Source organism: Pelecanus crispus, chromosome 31 (genome assembly GCF_030463565.1).
Source record: "Pelecanus crispus isolate bPelCri1 chromosome 31, bPelCri1.pri, whole genome shotgun sequence".
Taxonomy (NCBI): domain Eukaryota; kingdom Metazoa; phylum Chordata; class Aves; order Pelecaniformes; family Pelecanidae; genus Pelecanus; species Pelecanus crispus.
Window position 1 is genome coordinate 820,427 of NC_134673.1, and position 20,807 is coordinate 841,233.

Consider the following 20,807-nt stretch of genomic DNA (forward strand, 5'->3'; position numbering starts at 1 on the left):
CTTACCTGAATAGTAAGAACCTTAAGCCTCCTCTATGGGATATGGTTGTGGCGAACCTTTGTCCTCATATCTTTATTACCACTGAAGCGTGTGATTGCACTTTCCACGTCCAATAGGGCTAGAGGGGATTGGGCAGTATGGCTGGGGAAAAGAGAGCTGCCAAGAGTCATATTGCAAGACCAAAAGAGCTTCTTGCTTCCCAAGTCATGCCTCTATACTCCTAGCTGGAACAAAGTAGGGACGTTCCTCCTCATGCTCCTGTGCAAAATCATTCTCCGTTCAAACAGCGTTTAGCCAGAAAGCACTGCAGTAAGACTTACAAGTATGTCATGAACAACTTAACAGGGTATTTCTTTTCTACCACAGGCTCAAGTGTCTCCCTCTGTTTGCAAATATATCTGGATCTGGGTAGTGCTGGGATTTTTCTCCGTATTGTTCTTTTTATGTCCTGTTGAAGATTAGAAAACAATTTCAGCCAACTTGTCTCTCTTTTTTGTCCTTCAGTTTTTCTGACTCCTGGCCATCCTGTGAACAAGCATGTAGTGCTCTCAGGAGACTGCTGTCTCTCTTTCTATATCCAGATTGTACTGAAAATTCTTGGAAAAGGGATGTCCCAGAGCTTTTATGTGTGGCAGTATAATAATATGCTTTTTTGGGGGGGGTGGGGGTGGGTGGGTGTCTTTTATCCTGTTTTTCTTTCTTTTTGTGATGGAAATTCAAAACCTACTGATTAGATGTTTTGCCAGATTTTTGTTATTTCTTGAAATGAAGGCATGACTGTGAAAACAAAGATTACAAAGGTAAATTGTGCACATCTCTTTCACACTTCTAACTTTTAAGGCTAATTTGATCAATCTTACCCAAATTCGATTGAGCAGTGGAGTTTCTCAGAGCTATGAAGTTTCTGTAAGGTCTGTGAAAACAGTTGCTTATTTGTCTAGGGAAAGTATTTGTGCTATTCCAAGGGAATTAATCTGTGAAGTAGGGCTACAGTCATAATCAATTTCCTTGCAGTAACTGCATAGCTGGAGTTCTTGAGCTAGCTGAAATGCTGTCTGGGAAAATAAAATAAAATAAAATAAAATAAAATGAAATAGAATAACCTCCTAGGAACCTCCACTGGCACATTTGATACAAAGAGAAAGAGTGTCCCCATCACTCGAGGCTGAGTTTTGTTCAACACTCAGTTGGACCTACTCTCAATCACCCTCCAAAATAACTCCAGAAAAACCAACTTTTTTTCTCTTTACACCAGGACACCTGGTGCTGGTGCATTTGTGTTAAATCCCACAATCATGAAGCAAAGGAGACTTTTGAAGGAGTGTGAAAAGGTTTTGTAAGATGGTCTTTCCAGAGACAAAACTGAAGAAAGCACAGAGGACATTGCGTGACAATGAACCTGCTGAATGATGGAGCTTGTGGTGACACCAAGAATGTAAAATGTGATGCTGTCTCATGTGAATCTTGACATTTCCTAGATGGAGTCGTCATTGATGAGGTGAATTCTGCAGGTCCATCTTGCTACCTCATCAGTGGTGTCCCCATCTAGAAAACGGGCACATATAAATCATGAATTAACTTCTGTAGGCATGCAGGTGGAGGAAGGGTTGTCTGAGATCACCACAGTAGTTAGGGTTGAATTTCTCAACTGGACTCCCCGTATCATCCAGGTTTGGATGGTGCTGCCAATGCCCAAGATTGCAATATTCTGCCTGGGAGATTTTTAATGACCCAGGCCAAAGTCCATAGACATTTTAGGCACAGCTTCTTGGTTCTTTCATTCAGCTTTGAGGAATTAAGGCAGGAACATTTTAGGTCTGACAAATTCGCCTGATATACATGACTTGCATTATGAGAAAGGTCATATATGAAAGGAAACCTTCTGAACAGAAAGCTTTTAGTGACTTTGTTGATCAGAAAAAAAGAAAAGATATGCTTTGTAAAGAAATAAAGTGAGAACGTCTGGGCTGCCTGCTAGAATTTGTTTAGTGGAATAGCAGAGAACAAGTTGAAACTGCAGTACTGTAAATGCTTCAATATAATAAGTCATTATAGATTTTTGAGAAAATTAACTGTTTTATTTTGAGCTCTAATACTTCTACTGCACTGTCTGTTGTCATTACAAATTATTAGAAACCAAGTCTAAAATTTTACATACAAAAGGAGACATCACCAAAGCAAACTCACATTTGCACTTAGCAGGGAGAAGTATTGACAGCAGGTCTTTTCTGTTGAACTAGCATGTAACTTCCTGAGAAGGTTTTAATGTCACTCGTCAGAAGCTACCTGACATAGGTAACAAAGTGCTATTTTGGTATCACCTAATATGAGCCTAATCTAGCAGTGCTTCTGAAAATATGAACTGTCTGGTTTTGTAAGAGAATGGCAAATGCACACTAGAGGCATAATTAGCAAATAACCAATGCCAATCATGCTTTTTTCTCAGTTTTATTTACTTGTCAGAAAGCCATACTAGAAAATGAGTTGCACTGCACAGGTACAAAAGGATCTGAAACATAATCATCCTGCTGTACTTTGGATCTAGGTGTGTAGGCAAATCAAGCCTGTGGATATCTCCTATGATAGGTTGTTGGTATCTGCAGGTATTGGCTGGAATATTGCACCCAAGGGCAAAAATTTTCTCGTGGTGAAAGTTCAGGGTTTAATGCTTGTAAGCTTCAGTGAGGATATCAGTGAAGTCTATCCCCTCCATAGATGTGGAAAAAGAAAGTACAAATGCTCAGGTAATACAAGCCAAAGGTTCCTCACTCCCATAATCCATGCTGAATTTAAAATGGACACTTTGGATCTTGTTATTCAGGTAAGGAATTAAAATCTGAAAATCTGAGAATTGCAAATGATTGGGTTTTTGAAGTGAGTTGCATTCACATTGAGCTGGCAGTTTGCTATTTACAGCCCCCAGGGGACGATTCCAGTTTGGAATTTAAGAGTCTTCTTTTTGGCCTGGATCAGCAGGAATACATTACTGCCATTTGTGGGTGCCTTTCTAATGAACTTGTTAAAGATCATTTAAGTTTCTTTTTATTTACTGCCTTCATGTAATGATTACAACAGTCTGCTTGCTTAAGAGTGGATAATGCCTAAATCAGATCTATGATCTTGATTTGGAATCAGATGCTACCTGCTAGCAACCTTTATTAAAGAGATTAGTCACTGAAATCTGCATTGTTATTTGCTAGGTTGCTCCAAAGAGATAGTTTGCTGAAACTGTTGTGATGGATGGGGTTGGTTTGAGGATTGCAACGTGCTGATTCTGAAACATATTTCCACTTATGAAAGCAAATTTATTTGCTCTTTGTGTGCCAGAAATGCAGACTTGTTATGTGTTTGTCTCGTAGGCATATACCAATATGACTTCTTATACATGCCATGACACAGATAACCTTAATTAGTGAAGTATATCTCAGGTATAAATTTATGCTGTAGCTAATCGAGATAAAGGATACAGATTTCTACATTCATGTACGTGCAAGCGATAAATCTTTGCTAAACTTTCCAGCTGGTGACTGGTTCAAATCTCTGGCATTTATTTTCTGTCTTTCCCCTTTTAAAAATAACTTTTGGCCTGTGTCTGAGAGCCTTTAGCTTTATTTGGAGGAGTGTAAACAGAAATAAATCGAAAGCAAGACAGACAAGGCTCTGTACCTTTCCTGCAGTTTTTAATCCTTTTTATTCTTCCTTCATTCACTCTGGATCTTGGAAAAGCTAGCTTTGCATTCAGGTGAACAGTGAATCGTTCAACAGGAATAGCAATGAATGTGTGCAGATTACGACGATGGGCTTGGCATTCTGCATTGCAATCCCGACCTTCATTTTCGATACTTTACTGCTTCACACTTCTCCTTTGTTAGGAACGCAAAGGTACACATGGGTGCGCCTTCACCAGGAAGTGAGCACCAAGCATATTCTGCAGAGCTTGCGTATGAACTGTCGTGGTTTAGCCCCAGCCAGCAACTAAGCACCACGCAGCCGCTCGCTCACTCCCCCTACCCCGATGGGATGGGGGAGAGAATTGGAGGAGTAAGAGTGAGAAACACTCCTGGGCTGAGATAAGAACAGTTTAATAATTGAAATAAAATAAAGTAAAATAATAATAATAATAACAATATAATAATAATAGTAATAATAATATACAAAGCAAGTGATGCACAATGCAATTGCTCACCACCCGCCGACCGATACCCAGACAGTTCCCAAGAAGCGATCGCTGCTCCCCGGCCAACCCCCCCAGTTTCTATACTGCCCATGACATCACATGGTATGGAATAGCCCTTGGGTCAGTTTGGATCAACTATTCTGGCTGTGCCCCCTCCCAGTTTCTTGTGTACCTGGCAGAGCATGGGAAGCTGAAAAGTCCTTGACTAGCATAAGCAGTACTTAACAACAACTAAAAACATCAGCATGTTATCAACATTCTTCTCCTCCTAAATCCAAAACATAGCACTGTGCCTGCTACTAGGAAGAAAATTAACTCTATTCCAGCTGAAACCAGGACATGAACAGAAATGCTTCTGGGCTCTAAGGAAACCAGCCCCTTGCCATGTTGAGTTCAGTGATATGAGTAGTCCAGGTTCGTCTAACTTTTTTCAGAGTTCACATGAAAAGCTCTGGGTTGAAGAAAGTACTTACATTTTATACTAAAAAAAAATGATTGAAACATTGGATGATATTCTGCGCACCTGAATTTACACCCCTCGAATCTGCATGCCAGTGTATCCTCTCTGACTTTCTTTGCAGCAATCAATCAGTTGCTTCATCTTGCCTACGTATTTCTCTCCAAGTATCCAAACTTACTTACTTAACTCACATACAGCAGCTGAATTCCACCCGTTGCTGCTTTTACTGACTCTATGGGCCTGGAACAAGCATTTCACAGCCACTGTGTGTTACTTAGGTCAGGAAAACCTGGTGGAATCCATGGTTTCAAGTGGCACATGCATCTGCTAATGTCAGAAGAGTGTAAGCATTTTATTCAAAACAGGAATGGCGTAGAAATTTATTTTTTGTCTTCTGGCATTTCTGAAGATCCTTTCCAGAAACCCTAGCTTCTTCCTCCAACTAACAACGACAACAGAAGTTTTGACCAAGCAAGTATGAGTAAGAGAAACAACACATGGAGTTTCAGTGCACAGGAGATTCTTTCCAGCAAGACTTGGAAATGAATGAGCTTTTTAAAGACTTCTGCCTGCCTCATGGTCTCCCCTTCCTGAAGTTAGACACATCCTATTGGGTTTAGATTTAGCCTCACGTCACCTAGAAAAATGCTGCTATCCTGGCTAGAAGTTTCCTGAACACTGAGTGTCCCATTGACACCTGGAACACTTCACAGTGCCCTTCAAATCCAATGTAGTGTCCTTCCAAGTCTTTCAAAAATACCTCTCTTGTCTCTGGTGGCCAAGCGTATGTCTTAGAATTACAACTTAATTGATTGATTTCCATTAAAAGCAGCTTATTCTGTCATTTTTCCTAATTTCACTCAAAGGTACCTAAATGTGTCCTTGTGTCACTCCATATACAGCGATATATACAGAAATATAGAATCATAGAATCATAGAATTGTTTAGGTTAGAAAAGACCTTTAAGATCATCCAGTCCAACCATTAACCTACACTACCAAGTCTACTCCAAGCCAATCAAGGGTAGACTAGACTAAACCATGTCCCGAAGTGCCACATCTACCCGTTTTTTGAACACTTCCAGGGATGGTGACTCCACCACCTCTCTGGGCAGACTGTTCCAATTCTTGACCACCCTTTCCGTAAAGAAATTTTTCCTAATTTCCAGTCTAAACCTCCCCTGGTGCAGCTTGAGCCCATTTCCTCTCATCCTATCACTTAACCACATGGGAGAAGAGACCAACACCCACCTCACTACAACCTCCTTTCAGGGAGTTGTAGAGAGTGATAAGGTCTCCCCTCAGCCTCCTCTTCTCCAGGCTAAACAATACCAGTTCCCTCAGCCGCTCCCCATCAGCCCTGTGCTCCAGACCCTTCACCAGCTTCATTGCCCTTCTCTGAACACGCTCCAGCACCTCAGTGTCTTTCTTGTATTGAGGGTCTCAAAACTGGACACAATTATTCCAGGTGCCGCCTCACCAGCGCCGAGTACAGGGGAACAATCACCTCCCTGCTCCTGCTGGCCACACTATTCCTGATACAAGCCAGGATGCTCTTGGCCGCCTTGGCCACCTGGCCACACTGCTGGCTCATGTTCAGCCGCCTGTCGACCAACACCTTTGGGTCCTTTTCCGCCAGGCAGCTTTCCAGCCACTCTGCCCCAAGCCTGTAGCGCTGCATGGGGTTGTTCTGACCCAAGTGCAGGACCCGGCACTTGGCCTTGTTAAACCTCATACAGTTGGCCTCGGCCCATCGGTCCAGCCTGTCCAGGTCCCTCTGCAGGGCCATCCTACCCTCCAGCAGATCAACACTCCTGCCCACTTTGGTGTCGTCTGCAAACTTACTGAGGCTGCACTCAATCCCCTCATCCAGATCTTCGATAAAGATATTAAACAAGGCTGGCCCCTAAACAGAGCCCTGGGGAACACCACTCGTGACCAGCTGCCAACTGCACTTAACTCCATTTATCATTACTCTCTGGGCTCGGTTAACCAACCAGTTTTTTACCCAGCGAAGACTACGCCCGTCCAAGCCATGAGCTGCCAGCTTCCCAAGGAGAATATTGTGGGAGACGGTGTCAAAAGCTTTGCTAAAGTCCAGGTAGATGACATCCACAGCCTTTCCATCATCCACCAGGCGGGTCACCAGGTCATAGAAGGAGATCAGGTTGGTCAAGCAGGACCTGCCTTTTGTGAACCCATGCTGGCTGGGCCTGATCCCCTGGTTGACCTGCACTTGCCTGTTGAGTTCACTCAAGATGAACCTCTCCATAATCTCTCCTGGCACCGAGGTCAGGCTGACAGGCCTGTAGTTTCCCGGGTCCTCCTGCCGGCCCTTCTTGTAGATGGGCGTCACATTGGCAAGCCTCCAGTCATCAGGGACCTCCCCTGTTAACCAGGACTGCTGATAGATGATGGAAAGTGGCTTGGCAAGCTCCTCTGCCAGCTCCCTCAGTACTCTCGGGTGGATCCCATCTGGCCCCATAGACTTGTGAACGTCCAGGTGGCGTAGCAGGTCGTTAACTGCTTCCTCCTGGACTATGAGGGCTCCATTCTGGTCCCCATCCCTATCCTCTAGCTCAGGGGCCTGAGTACCCTGGGGATGACCAGTCTGGCTACTAAAGACAGAGGCAAAGAAGGCGTTCAGTACCTCAGCCTTTTCCTTGTCCTCGGTGACAATGTTCCCCCCCCGCATCCAGCAAAGGATGGAGATTCTCCTTGGCTCTCCTTTTATTGCTGATGTACTTGTAAAAGCATTTTTTATTATCTTTTACAGCGTTGGCCAGATTGAGTTCTAGCTGGGCTTTTGCCTTTCTAATTTCCTCCCTGCAGCACCTAACAAGATCCCTGTACTCCTCCTGAGTTGCCCGCCCCTTCTTCCAACGGCGGTAGACTCTCCTTTTTTCCCTGAGTCCCCGCAAAAGCTCCCTATTCAGCCAGGCCGGTCGTTTTCCCCGCCGGTTGGTCTTACGGCACGCGGGGACAGTCCACCCCTGCGCCCTTAAGACTTCCTTCTTGAAGAAGGCCCAGCCTTCCTGGACACCTTTGCCTTTCAGGACTGCCTCCCAAGGGACTTTCCCAACCAGGGTCCTGAACAGGCCAAAGTCTGCCCTCCAGAAGTCCATGGTAACAGTTTTGCTGCCCCTCCGCTTGGCATCACCCAGAATCGAGAACTTTATCATGTCGTGGTCGCTAAGCCCGAGACGGCCTCCGACCTCGACATTTCCCACAAGCCCTTCTCTGTTGGTAAACAGCAGGTCAAGCAAGGCACCTCCCCTGGTAGGCTCGCTTACCAGCTGTGTCAGGAAGTTATCCCCCACATGCTCTAGGAACTTTTGGGACTGCTGCCTCTCTGCTGTATGGTATTTCCAGCAGATGTCTGGCAAGTTGAAGTCGCCCACGAGAACAAGGGCTAGCCATTGCAAGAGTTCTGCCAGCTGCTTATAGAATGCCTCATCTACCTCTACATCCTGGTTGGGTGGTCTATAGCAGACTCCCAACAGGACATCCGCCTTGCTGGCCTTCCTCCTCATCCTCACCCATAAGCACTCGACCTTGTCATCACCACTGTTGAGCTCTATGCAGTCAAAACACTCCCTAACATACAGAGCCACCCCACCACCTCTCCTTCCCTGCCTATCCCTTCTGGAGAGCTGATAGCCATCCAGTGCAGCACTCCAGTCATGAGAGTCGTCCCACCACGTTTCTGTGGTGGCGACTAGCTCATAGCCATCCTGCTGCACAAGGGCTTCCAGCTCCTCCTGTTTGTTGCCCATGCTACGTGCATTGGTGTAGATGCACTTGAGCTGGGCTATCGATTTCGCCCCCAATGTTGCCATGCCGCCCCTGGGCTCCTCACTAGCGGGCCCGTTTATAGCCCCTTCCCCCTTCAAATCTAGTTTAAAGCCCTCTCAATGAGTCCCGCCAACTCATGGGTGAGGATCCTTTTCCCCTTTGGAGACAGCCGATCTCCATCAGCCGCCAGCAGGCCCGGTGCCGTGTAGACCTCCCCATGATCGAAAAACCCCAAATTCCACTGATGGCACCAGCCTCTGAGCCACCTGTTAATCAGGTGAATTTTCCCGTTCCTTTCAGCACTCCTAGCTGCCACTGACGGGATTGAGGAAAACACTACCTGCGCTCCCGACCCTGCGACCAGTCGCCCCAGTGCCCTGAAGTCCCTTTTCATTGCCTTAGGACTTCTCTCTGTAATCTCATCACTACCCACCTGTACAACCACCAACGGGTAATAATCGGAGGGCCTCACGAGGTCGGGGAGTTTCCTAGTAACGTCCCTAACCCGGGCCCCAGGGAGGCAGCAGACTTCCCTGTGGGATGGGTCCGGGTGGCAGATCGGGCCCTCAGTTCCCCACAGGAGGGAATCACCCACCACAATTACCCTCCTTTTTTTCTTAACAGGGGCAGTCGTAATCCGTGGGGTTGACTGACTGGCCCTCGGCAACCCCCTGGCTGGACCTTCACCTTCACCTCCCTCCCCGCTTGCCTGGCCTTCAACTTCCAGGGCCCCGTATCTGTTGTGTAGGGGCAGCTGGGAAGGGGAGGGAGTGTCATGAATGCAGGTTTGTGAATCCTGCTGATTATGTCAATTCACTATGAATGAGTGACTTTACACAGTCTGATTTAGTAAAAGTTAGAGTTTACTTATAGCGAATTGCAGAATTTGATTATAGTATTTTTAATAGCACTCAATCATCAATGATTAATAAAGTGATCAGACAAAATTGATTCAACAGTGACTTAGTTACAGATTCGAAGATGGCAAGGTTCACTCTATTACTACATAGAAGCACATCAAAGAGAATTAAATCACAACAAGTTAAGATGATTCATAAAAGCATTGCGTATATATGGAATAAAGGTAAAAAGGGGGGGGGGGAGGGGCGAAAGGTAACCCTCCCGTTGAGTCACAAGGTTCAGAATGGACCCCCTTGCTTTCTAAACTCCTTCTCAGAGAGGAGCCCAGGTGCGGCTGGGCCCACTCTTAGTCTCAGACTTGGTCAACGGTTTAGGAGAGTAATGCTATAAGAATAGTACAGCAATATAAAACTCCTTTTAAAATTAAATCATACATCTACAATCTACTTAAATTGATTCATGCATGCAACTTACAACTATAAATGCAGATATGAAAATAGTATACCTGTTAAAAATTCCCCTCGAGTTTAGTGAAATACTCACGTCTAATGCCTTGGCATTTCTCAACGGGTGAGAGTAGAGTCTCAAGGAGTGAAGAATATCAGCAGCCCAGGCTCCATTGTCGATCTCTGGCAATGGAGTTCTGGTGGCAGCAGACTTTCGGATATCTGCTAAGTTTCGGCTGACTCCGAGCGACATTTCGATCGGAGGGAGATGCTGGTATGGCCCGTGGTGGTCCGGGAGAGCTCAAAGGGCCTCCCTTAGGACTGCCGTTTTATAGGATTGTGAGATGATTGACTTTAATCACCAGTACATTTCCATCCAAGCCACAATTCGGGTCGGCTTGTTGTTAGAATTCCAGCAGCGATGATACCACCCTGTTTCAAGGCTGTCCGGGGTAGCTGTTTGTTCTCGTTCCCCTCATTAGCCATAATATGAATGTTGATAAGAACAGAGCCGCTCTCTGCTCCAGCCATGTAGGAGTTTCTGGTACAATTAAGGGGCGTTTAACTGACCAACTCGCTACACGAAAGCTGCGGCCTGGCATTCCTGAGATTGTAAAGCAGACAAAGTAAAGGGAAAAAACAGGACAGACAGAAAAAAAAAACAGGGGCAGGGGGAAGATGTACCACCACAGGGAGGCCGGGAGGGGATTCGCCTGCCTCCCCGGGCAGGGACCTGTTTCCATTCCCCTCGTCTCTTGGATCCCCTCCTTCTGCTTGCCGGCAAGAGGGTAGGGATCCTGCGCTCCTTGTGGGGCCTCCGCCTGCTGCCCTGGCCCCAGGGACGGCAGGGTGCGGCTCCACCAGTCTGTCTCCCTCTCACACTCCCTGATGCTCCTCAGCCTTTCCACCTCCTCCTTCAGCTCTGCACCAGGCTGAGCAGATCATCTCCCTGCTCACAACAAAGACATTTGCTGTCTCCGCTGCCCTGCAGCACAAGCGACAGGCTCAGGCACTCCCTGCAGCCAGCGACCCGGACGGCTGCGTGTTTGTGCGGGAGCTCCGTCTGGGTCGCCGCATTCCTTCTGGCAGAGGCTTTTGGGCGGGTGGTGACCATCGCTGCCAGGTGTTCCCCTGGGCGGACGATGAGCACTGCCTGAGTTTCCCTTTGGAACTAGGAGCGGGGGCACTCGGCCTTCCCCGCGCGCCCTGCTCTCGCGAACTGACGCGCAAACTGATGCACCACGCCCTCCTGACACGCGCCACACCCTGTTTGCCCATCCTCTTCGCCACGGTCCTGGTCGCTCGCGCTCCCTGGGGGCTGCTTTTATAGGTGGGGGGGTTTGGCTGCCGTCACTCCTGTCCCCGCCCACGCTGCGTCAGAGCTGCTGCACATCAGCAGCTTGCCCTTTCCCGCTCAAGGCTGGGGGCTGGGCTGCCCGCTCTCGCCCTGCGCTTTTTTGCCGCCTTAGCAAGGGTGCCCCGGTATGAGCGTCCGCTCCCGAGCCCTTCGCCTCGGTGACTGCCAAGATGACTTCTTCTCATCCTAAATCCAAACCACAGCACTATGCCTGCTACTAGGAAGAAAATTAACTCTATCCCAGCCGAAACCAGGACAACCAGACACGTCCTACTCTAGCAGAAGGTATTGCTCATGGTTGAAGAGGAAGACTTTAAAAAGATGGGCTCAGGTGAAGATGCTGAGGCATAAAGATGTGACTTAGAATCATGGAATCATAGAATCATTTAGATTGGAAAAGACCTTTAAGATCATCCAGTCCAACCATTAACCTAACAATTAACCTAACATTACCAAGTCATGTTAGCAAGACTTGTGAGATTGCACAATCCACCTCACTGTCTGCTCATCCAGCCCATGCATCAGCATCTTGTCTATGAGTGTCTTATGGGAGACAGTGTCAAAGGCCTTACTGAAGTCCAGGTAGACAATATCTACTGCTCTCTCCATATTTACCGGGCCCGTCATTTCACAGTAGAGGGTTAATCAGGTTGGTCAAGCATGACTTCCCCTTGGTGAATCCATGCTGACTCCTTCTGATGACTTTCTTGACCTTCATGTGCCTGGAAATGCTTTCCAGCATTAGCTGCTCGAGCACCTTCCCAGAGGTTACCTGCTCAAGGAGAGAGTGAGAGGAGCTGCCATTTTCACTTGCTTTCTGTTTTGCTGAGAAAAATGGGGCAATAAGGCAAAAAGAGACTTGTCTGAGACTGCTGCACTGTGAACACCAAAAGATCCTCGCTCAGGGAAGGGGATGGCACACAGTGATGCAGGGGACAGTGGGATGGCAAGGAGGACCTAGAGCACCTGGAGAGAGTGTGAAGAGCCTCTGGGTGTTTTTCACAGTGAGCGGCAATGGGGGTATCCTTTTACATTTTGTGGTCAGTTTTTGGTTTTGCCAATGAGAAAATATCCACCTCTGGCCACATGTCAGCTAGTGTTTTTCACTGCTATGTCACTCTTCTCCGTACAGAAGTAACAACAGGCTTCTGTTGCCTAAAGCTTGAAGATAGGTGTCTGGAACTGCAGAAGATATCCCAGGCATCCAGGACATCTATGTGGGGCTGGCAGATGGTGGCACAGCTCAGAAAATTCCCACCAAAGAAAACACAAGAGGCTTCACTAGCACCCTAGAAGGCCTTTTCAAAAGTCTAGGCCGTAGGTGTCAGAGCCAGCAGGAAACAACAGAAATAGGCTCAGGGCATGAAGGGGACAGTACTGAATGTGTCTGAATTTAAACTCCTTCACGTGGCCATCATGAAAGGACAGGGCTGCACGTGCGAGTCTCAGCAGCAGCAGCAAGACCCACCTAACAGTCCCTTGTGGGCAGAGACCCCTGCACCATGGCAGTTCAAGGCTTGCGGGGTGAAGGAGGCAGGGCTGGCAGGGCCTGAATTGCTCCCAGATAGGCGGACGGGCGTGCAGGCACATGCCAGCTGCTCAGAATAACCACCCTGAAGCAAACCAGACACACCGAGACAAAGAACCACACAGATGGCAGGCACCATGTCTCTTGCCCATAAGGGTGGGCGCGCGCACTAGCAGACCTGCCTGTGACATCCCTGCAAACATCAGCAGGCATGTTGCTTTTAGCAGACAAGGACCACGGACAAAGGCAGCCCACTCACCCTGGTCACCCTTCCCCCCACCTGCACCACCTCCCTGTGGGCTACACGGGTGTATCCGGCACATGTATCAGGCACAGCTGGAACGGGGATGTGGGGCTCTTCCTTGCTTGCCCCTCCACCCCCGTCACGACCCAAACTGGACTGTCCAGAGAGGATCATGAATGTTCTGTGATTCCCTTGGGCTTAATTAGGGTGAAATGACACCAAACGATCAATTAATTACTTTATTGACAGTAAACACCACCCTGAACTTGGAAAGCACAACGATGGGCAACCTGAACCAGGAAAGCCCCACAATAAGCAACGTGGGTTCTAATTCAAATACTTAAGAAAGGAAAGGAGAAGGAAGAAAGAGGAGAGAGAGAGCCGTCACCACCCTTGGATCCCGCGATGTCGATGATAAACGCGGCAGTCCTCCGGCGCTGGGCGCACTGCCCCCAGAGCGCAGGACCTCCGGCTGCATCGGCAGTGGGTGGGCAAGTCTGGTCTGGAGCAGGGGTGGCAGCAGCGGGGGTGCACCCATAGCTCCTCGAAGTTGTGTCTTTTATAGGCCAGTCCTTGCCACCCCTGAGGCTTGTTCCAGAATGTTCTCCATCTTCTGTGCAGGCGCCACTGTGGAGGGGGTGGTTGCAAGGGGTCTTTTGGGCTGTCCTGAGCCCCTTCTTCAAATGAACTCTGCATAACCTTTGGCCATCAGAGGGCAGAACTGCGAGTCCTCTGACACGACTCCCATCTCTGTGCCAATCGTGCCAATCAGATTCTCACCTCTGGTGCTATGCAGGCCCCAACTGATTGCTATGGAGACCTTAACTTGTCTCTTTGCAGACCTTACCTTGCCTCACCACAATGTTTGAGACATTAACTCTTTCAGTCCCTGACAGTACCCATAAAGGGACCCACATCCTCAGATGCCGTGCTCTGTACTGAAGCAGAAATCATAGTGAAGTGAAAATGTAGAGGAGAAAAAAATGCCAAGACCAGGGCAGGGCTGGATTGCAGCCTGGGGCCTGAGTGTGTAGGGAAAGTCCCTGACAGCAAATGGGCTTGGTCACCTTGAGCGTTGGGATGCTGTCACCTTTCTTCTGCAGGCAGAAGCTGGGCTGTGCATGCAAGGAAGAAGCAGGGTACAACGCAGCCGGAAGAAACCTGCCCTTGTTCAATGGGCAGGTGTTTTGCACATCCCACTGGGAAACTGAGTGCTGGGACTGCACGTGGAATTGGGAAAGGTTCTGCATGGCAGTGCAAGGAGGGGAGGGGATGGAGATTGTGGAAAGTAGGTTTGGGTCATGTCCTGGTGACTCTGTGCAGCTACTGAGAGCATGGCATGGCCGGCTGATGGGCACAGGGCTGCTGGCAGTGCCAGAGGGCAGCCAGCCCACAAGAAGGGGGTCCCCACAGACAGAGGCGTCCCTGGCTCACACGGAGGGATGAAGTGGTACTCACACTGTATTTCGTTGTCGTCAGTGGCTTCCGCCTCATGTTAGGGAATGTGCCTGGGGAGGAGGGGGGAAGGGTTTTGGTGTGTGGCCAGGCTGTGATGGGCCCATTGGGGTCATTGCCCTGGATGACGCTTTCTTGCATCAAATCCACAGCTGGAGTCAAGACCAGGAAAAGCCCTGCTCCTCCCTGCCACCACCCTGGGGGAAGCCACCCATGGACACGGACCATGCTGCCCCTGGCCAAGGACCACCCCAGGGCACCCGGGATGCCCCCGCCTCCATCAGCCCCCAGCCCCACAGCCAGGAGGGATTGCTGCTCACCTTTGGCATCTCTCTCTGCAGGCCACTGCAACGAAAAGAAAGGGAGAGGCGGGGAGGCAGAGTTACTGCACAGCCCTGGCTTTCCATGCTCGCGCTGCACAATACAGATGATGGGCTGGACCTCCACACCTCACTCAGGGAGGGAATTTTCAGCCCAGCCTATGCAACGGCATGCCCCTTTTCCCAGACTGGCTTCTCCCAAGCTCTCAGCAGCTGTGGACAGCCCAAGTGTTGAGGAGCCGTGCTTGCTCCTCTCAGGCCAGCTCAGAGACTCCCTTCTTGTGCCCAGAGGGCTGGGCACAAATATCTGCCTGGGGCACGGATGCGCTTGGGCTCTCCCTCTCCACTTTGGCAACCAAGCGCAATCACCCCAGAGGTAATGTCTCCATCATCTCAGCAGCTTTGCTCCCCCCAGGCATCAGTCTCAGCTTCCTCTGAAACAGGGGTAAGGAGCCAGCCAACCGAAACCTGCATGGGTGATCTTAACTGACCTCTGGGTTGCACCTTGAGGTTTACCCTCAATTTCCCCAAATCGCTCACCTTTCTCCACTTTCCCCAAATTGCTCACCTTTCTTCATGGCACAGTAGCTGGCTGCAATGAGGGGGAAGAGGGAGACGGCCACCACTCGCGGCATGATGCTTGTGGGGAAGTGTTGGATATGGGGATGGTGAGCTGGGGAGGACAGAAGGTGTTGGGGAAGAGCAGGCATCATGGGGAGAAGCAGCGAGCCTTCCCTTAGAGCCAGGCCAGGTCCCAGCTGAGGAACCTCCCCGTGTCCTGGTGCTGGCAGCCCGGCATCCCTCGGCCCGATGCTGGGGGACACTGGGTGTGCGGGCAGGGAATCACTCACCTGTGGTGGATGGCCCTGGCTGGGAGGTGGACGCGCTGCCTGGGAGGAAAAAGGGACAGGGTGAGAGTCTCCAGCTCTCCCAGGTACTGCACAGGCTAAGGCACTGTGGGGACCCCCTCATCCACCTAGCAACCTGCGTGATAAATAAATCATGGATTGCACAGATGTGCCTCTGGATTAGGTGGGGCACCACCACTCTCCCCTTTCCGTGATGCGGGGGCAGGATAGGAGCAGGATGCTGTGCCGTAATTGGGAGCAGCTGCCCCAGGAGAAAGGCTGGGCTGATCTTCACGCTGACCCCCAGCATCCCAACCCCCTGGGGACACGCCATGGGGCATGGCAGGGTCCCCAAGCTCCTCTGGGGTGTGTGGAGCCCCGTAGTGGTGCCTGCCTGTGCCCCAGTGCCACTTCTCACCTGTGACAGTCAGGTGCTGGGGAGCACTGAGGCCAGAGATCCTCACCCAGTTGTGCTCATTCTTGTGCTGGTACCCACACGTATATGTCCCCGTGCTCCCACTTCTCATGAGCCAGAGCATGGAGTAGATGAGCTGTCCCTGTTTGGCTTTCAGGCTGAACTCCTCCACCCCATCCTTGCAGAAGACAATTTGGGTAGCAGGGGACTGCCCGTCAATGGAGCAGTGAAACAAAACCCGATCTCCCTCCTTGGCGTTGTAAGTGCTCAGGAAGAATTTAGGAGCCGGGAAGTCACCTGGAGAGGTGGCACAGGGATGCCACGGGCCAGCGTTATTAATGTCAGAGGTCCAAAATGCATTGTATGTGGGAGGGGAAGAGTCTCCTCTCCAGGGGTTCACACATGGTGAACAACCCCCTTCTCCCTACCTGTCCCCACCCCCGCACCCATCCCTGTGCTCACCAACACCGGAGTAGTTGCAGATGTCCTGGGCAGTCACGCCAGCACCTGCACCATGGGGCAGAGAGGGTTTTAGTTTGGGTGTCAACAACCTGGCTCATCCAGATGCTGCCACCCAGGTCCCCACTGCTGAGTCCCACATGTGTATGTTCCCGTGCTCCCCAATGTCATGAGCCAGAGCATGGAGTAGATCAACCATCCCCATTCGGCTTTCAAGCTGAACTCCTCCACCCCATCCTTGCAGATGACGATTTGGGTAGCAGGGGACTGCCCGTCAATGGAGCAGTGAAACAAAACACCATCTCCCTCCTGAGCATTCAAAGTTGTTCTGGTTTCTGCTGGGATAGAGTTCATTTTCTTCCTAGTAGCCGGCATAGCGCTGTGGTTTGGATTTAGTAGGAGAAGAATGTTGATAACACGCTGATGGTTTAGTTGTTGCTCAGTACTGCTTATGCCAGTCAAGGACTTTTCAGCTTCCCATGCTCTGCCAGGTGCACAAGAAGCTGGGAGGGGGCACAGCCAGAAGAGTTGATCCAAACTGACCAAAGGGCTATTCCATACCATGTGACGTCATGGGCAGTATAGAAACTGGGGGTGGTTGGCCGGGGAGCAGTGATCACTGCTCGGGAACTGTCAGGGTATCGGTTGGCGGGTGGTGAGCAATTACATTGTGCATCACTTGCTTTGTATATTCTTATTATTCTTATCATTATGATATTGTTATTATTATCATTGCTATTTTACTTTATTTCAATGATTAAACTGTTCTTCCCTCAACCCAGGAGTGTTTCTCACTCTTACTCCTTGTCGTGGTTTAGCCCCAGCCAGCAGCTCAGCACCACGCAGCCGCTCGCTCACTCCCCCTACCCCGATGGGATGGGGGAGAGAATTGGAGGAGTAAGAGTGAGAAACACTCCTGGGCTGAGATAAGAACAGTTTAATAATTGAAATAAAGTAAAATAGTAATGCTAATAGTAACAGTATAATAATGATAATAATAATAATGATACACAAAGCAAGTGATGCACAATGCAATTGCTCACCACCTGCTGACCGATACCCAGACAGTTCCCGAGCAGCGATCGCTGCTCCCCGGCCAACCCCCCCCAGTTTATATACTGAGCATGACGTCATATGGTATGGAATAGCCCTTTGGTCAGTTTGGATCAACTCTTCTGGCTGTGCCCCCTCCCAGTTTCTTGTGCGCCTGGCAGAGCATGGGAAGCTGAAAAAGTCCTTGACTAGCATAAGCAGTACTCAGCAACAACTAAAAACATCAGCATGTTATCAACATTCTTCTCCTACTAAATCCAAACCACAGCACTATGCCTGCTGCTAGGAAGAAAATTAACTCTATCCCAGCCGAAACCAGGACACTCCTCCAATTCTCTCCCCCACCCCATTGGTGTATGGGGAGTGAGCAAGCAGCTGCGTGGTGCTTACTTGCTGGCTGGGGCTCAACCACCTCAGAAGTGTTCAGGAAGAGTTCAGGAGCTGGGAGGTCACCTGCAGAATTGGCACATGGATGCCGCGGGCCAGTGTTACTGTTGTTGGAGCTGCAAAGTGCCTTGTATGTGGGAGGGGAAGAGTCTCCTCTCCAGGGGTTCACACGTGGTGAACAACCCCCTTCTCCCTACCTGTCCCCACCCCCGCACCCATCCCTGTGCTCACCAACACCTGGAGAGCTGCAGATGTCCTGGGCAGTCACGCCGGCACCTGTACCATGGGGCAGAGAGGGCTTTGGTAGGAGGGGAAGTGACCTGGCTCATCCAGATGGTGCCGCCCAGGTCCCCACTGCTGAGTCCTTTGCTGGGCAAGCACCTTCCCACCCACGCATCTCCATCCTGCATCTCCTGGTCTCCTGCCTTGACACCCTCCAAGCCTGTTTTGGGTGGGTTTGTTGTTGCAGGTGTGTGACCCTGGCTCCCAAAAGCACTCCAGCACCTATCAAGTCTCGCACTATGACCCACATGCCCTTTGAGGTGTTGGAAAACTACGCCCTCTGCTCAGAGCTGCACCATAGCTGGAGGAAGCAATCGTCTTCCTCCCCTCCCCAAAGCAACTGTGCCCCTCAGTGCTGCACGGCTGCTGCGCACACCCTTGCCCCATCCTCCCCTGTGCCCAGCATGTGCCCTGTCCTGCCCCGCTCGGCAGCCCTGCAGGCCTGAGCCCCAAGGCAAAGAAACCCCCCAACTCACCGAGCAGCAGCAGCAGCAGGAAGGCAGGGCCAGAAGGAGACAGCCTGGCACAGCCCACCTGCCCCAGCATTTCTTGGGCTGCTGCGGGAACAGCCTCTCCTTGAAGCGTCTGCGTTCCTCTGAGCTGGGGACAGCGGTTCAAGAGCTGCCTGGCCCGTGGGCTGCAGCGCTCCTGGGACTGGGGCTGCTGCATTTCTGTGGCTAGCAGTGCCTTTCCCACAACGAGAGGCTGTGACGAATGGGGGCCCTGCCCCAGCCCCCACTGCGGACACTGCGCCTGCAGAGCCCCTGCTTTCATTTCCCTACACTCAGACACCAGAGCACGAGCTGTCTTTGCCTGTCCCTCAGAACTGTGTCACCAGGCTGAGCTGAAAGGAAGTTGAGGCTCAGATGAGGAGCCAGGAGATCACCTGGAGGGAAGGTGATGCAGGGATGTTACAGCCCATAATCTGTGATGGCAGGGCTGCCAAATGCCAAGCACTGGGGAGGAAAGGGTCTCTCCTCCAAGGGTTTGTTTCTCGGGGAACAAAACCCCTCTCTTTTCTCATATCCACCCTGTTCACACATCCCTTTTTTGGACCCATACATGTGCTCCCTCCCACTGCTGAGTCCTTCGCTGGGCAACCACCTTCCCACCCAGGCACCTCCATCCTGCATCTCCTGGTCTCCTTGACACCCCCCCAAGCCTGTTTTGGGATTGTTGTTCCAGGTTGGTGAACCAGCTCACCCACAGCCCCACATCCTCACGGTGTCAGGCAGGGCATCTCTTCTGGACTCTCCCCATATTCCCTGGATGTCTTTGCCCCTTTGTCTCCATGCTCTGCCTTAGCTTGCCCATTTTAGAACTCTGCATCCTGGCAGTGAAGGGTCCCCAATATCCCAAGTGCCATCTCTCTCTCTGCACCACTCGCAGACCACTTGTTGTGACTGCTTGGCCAGAGCACTCCTTTATGTGCACAACAGTGCCTCTTCTATTTAGAAATGAGATTTCCTTCCCGCTCCACACCATCAACCCAACCCCTCCTTCAGAAAGACCTGTGTCCCCGTGATGCTTTGCTGGGGTTGAGCTGGGCTTGAAGCAGAATTGAACACAGCAGCAGCAGCAGCTGCAAATCACCAAGCCAGGGGCCACCAAAAGGTGAGGGAGGGCAGAGGGCTGGCGAGCTGGAAGCTGGACCAGCATGGCTATGACGCCTGTTGACTGTGCTCTGGACTGGATGATGAAGAGAAGAGGAGGCTGAGGGGAGACCTTGTCGCTCTCTACAACTCCCTGAAAGGAGGTTGTAGGGAGGTGGGTGTTGGTCTCTTCTCCCATGTGGTTAAGTGATAGGACAAGTGGAAATGGGGTTAAGCTGCACCAGGGGAGGCTTAGATTGGATATGAGGAAAAATTTCTTCACTGAAAGAGTGGTCAAGCATTGGAATTGGCTGCCCAGAGAGGTGGTGGAATCACCATCCCTGGAAGCGTTCAAAAAACATGTAGCTATGGCACTTTGGGACATGGTTTAGTCCAGTCAACCCTTAAGTGGTTTAGTGTGGACTTGGTAATGTTAGGTTAATGGTTGGACTGGATGATCTTAAAGGTCTTTTCCAACCTAAATGATTCTATGATTCTATGATTCTATGAAGAATACAAGCTGCATCTTTCCACCCTCACCATCGCTCACCTGTACCATGCCCTGGAGCTTCTCTGCTGCTGAGAGATGCCTCAGCAGGATTTGTTGTGCCTGGAGACCTCCCTGCCCTACACCGGCAACCTGGGATGTTTGCTGAAGCCTTACATGCAATAGCTGTGCTGGGACTGATGTTCCTCGGGGCTTTAGCTGTGTGGAAGAGGTCTCCCCTTGCTCTTCTCCACCTCTTGCCTGTTTTTGTGAATGAAGGGTGCTGAAATGGTGTCTGGACAGCTGTAATGAGAGTGGCTTTTCTCACAGGCAAGGTTTTGCTCCTCTGAGTCCCCCCACTGCCCACGTGCACCTCCAGGATGCAGGCAGGAGGCATCACCCCCAGCGTTCCCTACGAGTCTCTGATCAGGAGGTTGGCTCCCACCCTCCTTCCCCCTTTCCTGGCCATGGAGCCTTGCTGCCTTGTGCCTCTTCACTTGACATCACCCCAAGCCCATTTTGGGTGGGTTTGTTGTTGCAGGTGGGTGATGCTGGAAGTGCTGAACCTCTCCTAAATCTTACATGTTGATCCAAAGCCAATTATGAGAGCACTCTGGGCCATGGATACCTGCTCAAGGTTGA

At 50.2% G+C, this 20,807-nt stretch overlaps 1 pseudogene; it reads left to right on the plus strand.

Moving 5' to 3' along the window:
• Window positions 1-20,807, plus strand: part of LOC142596361 (uncharacterized) — a 488,757-nt pseudogene that overhangs the window by 108,852 nt on the left and 359,098 nt on the right.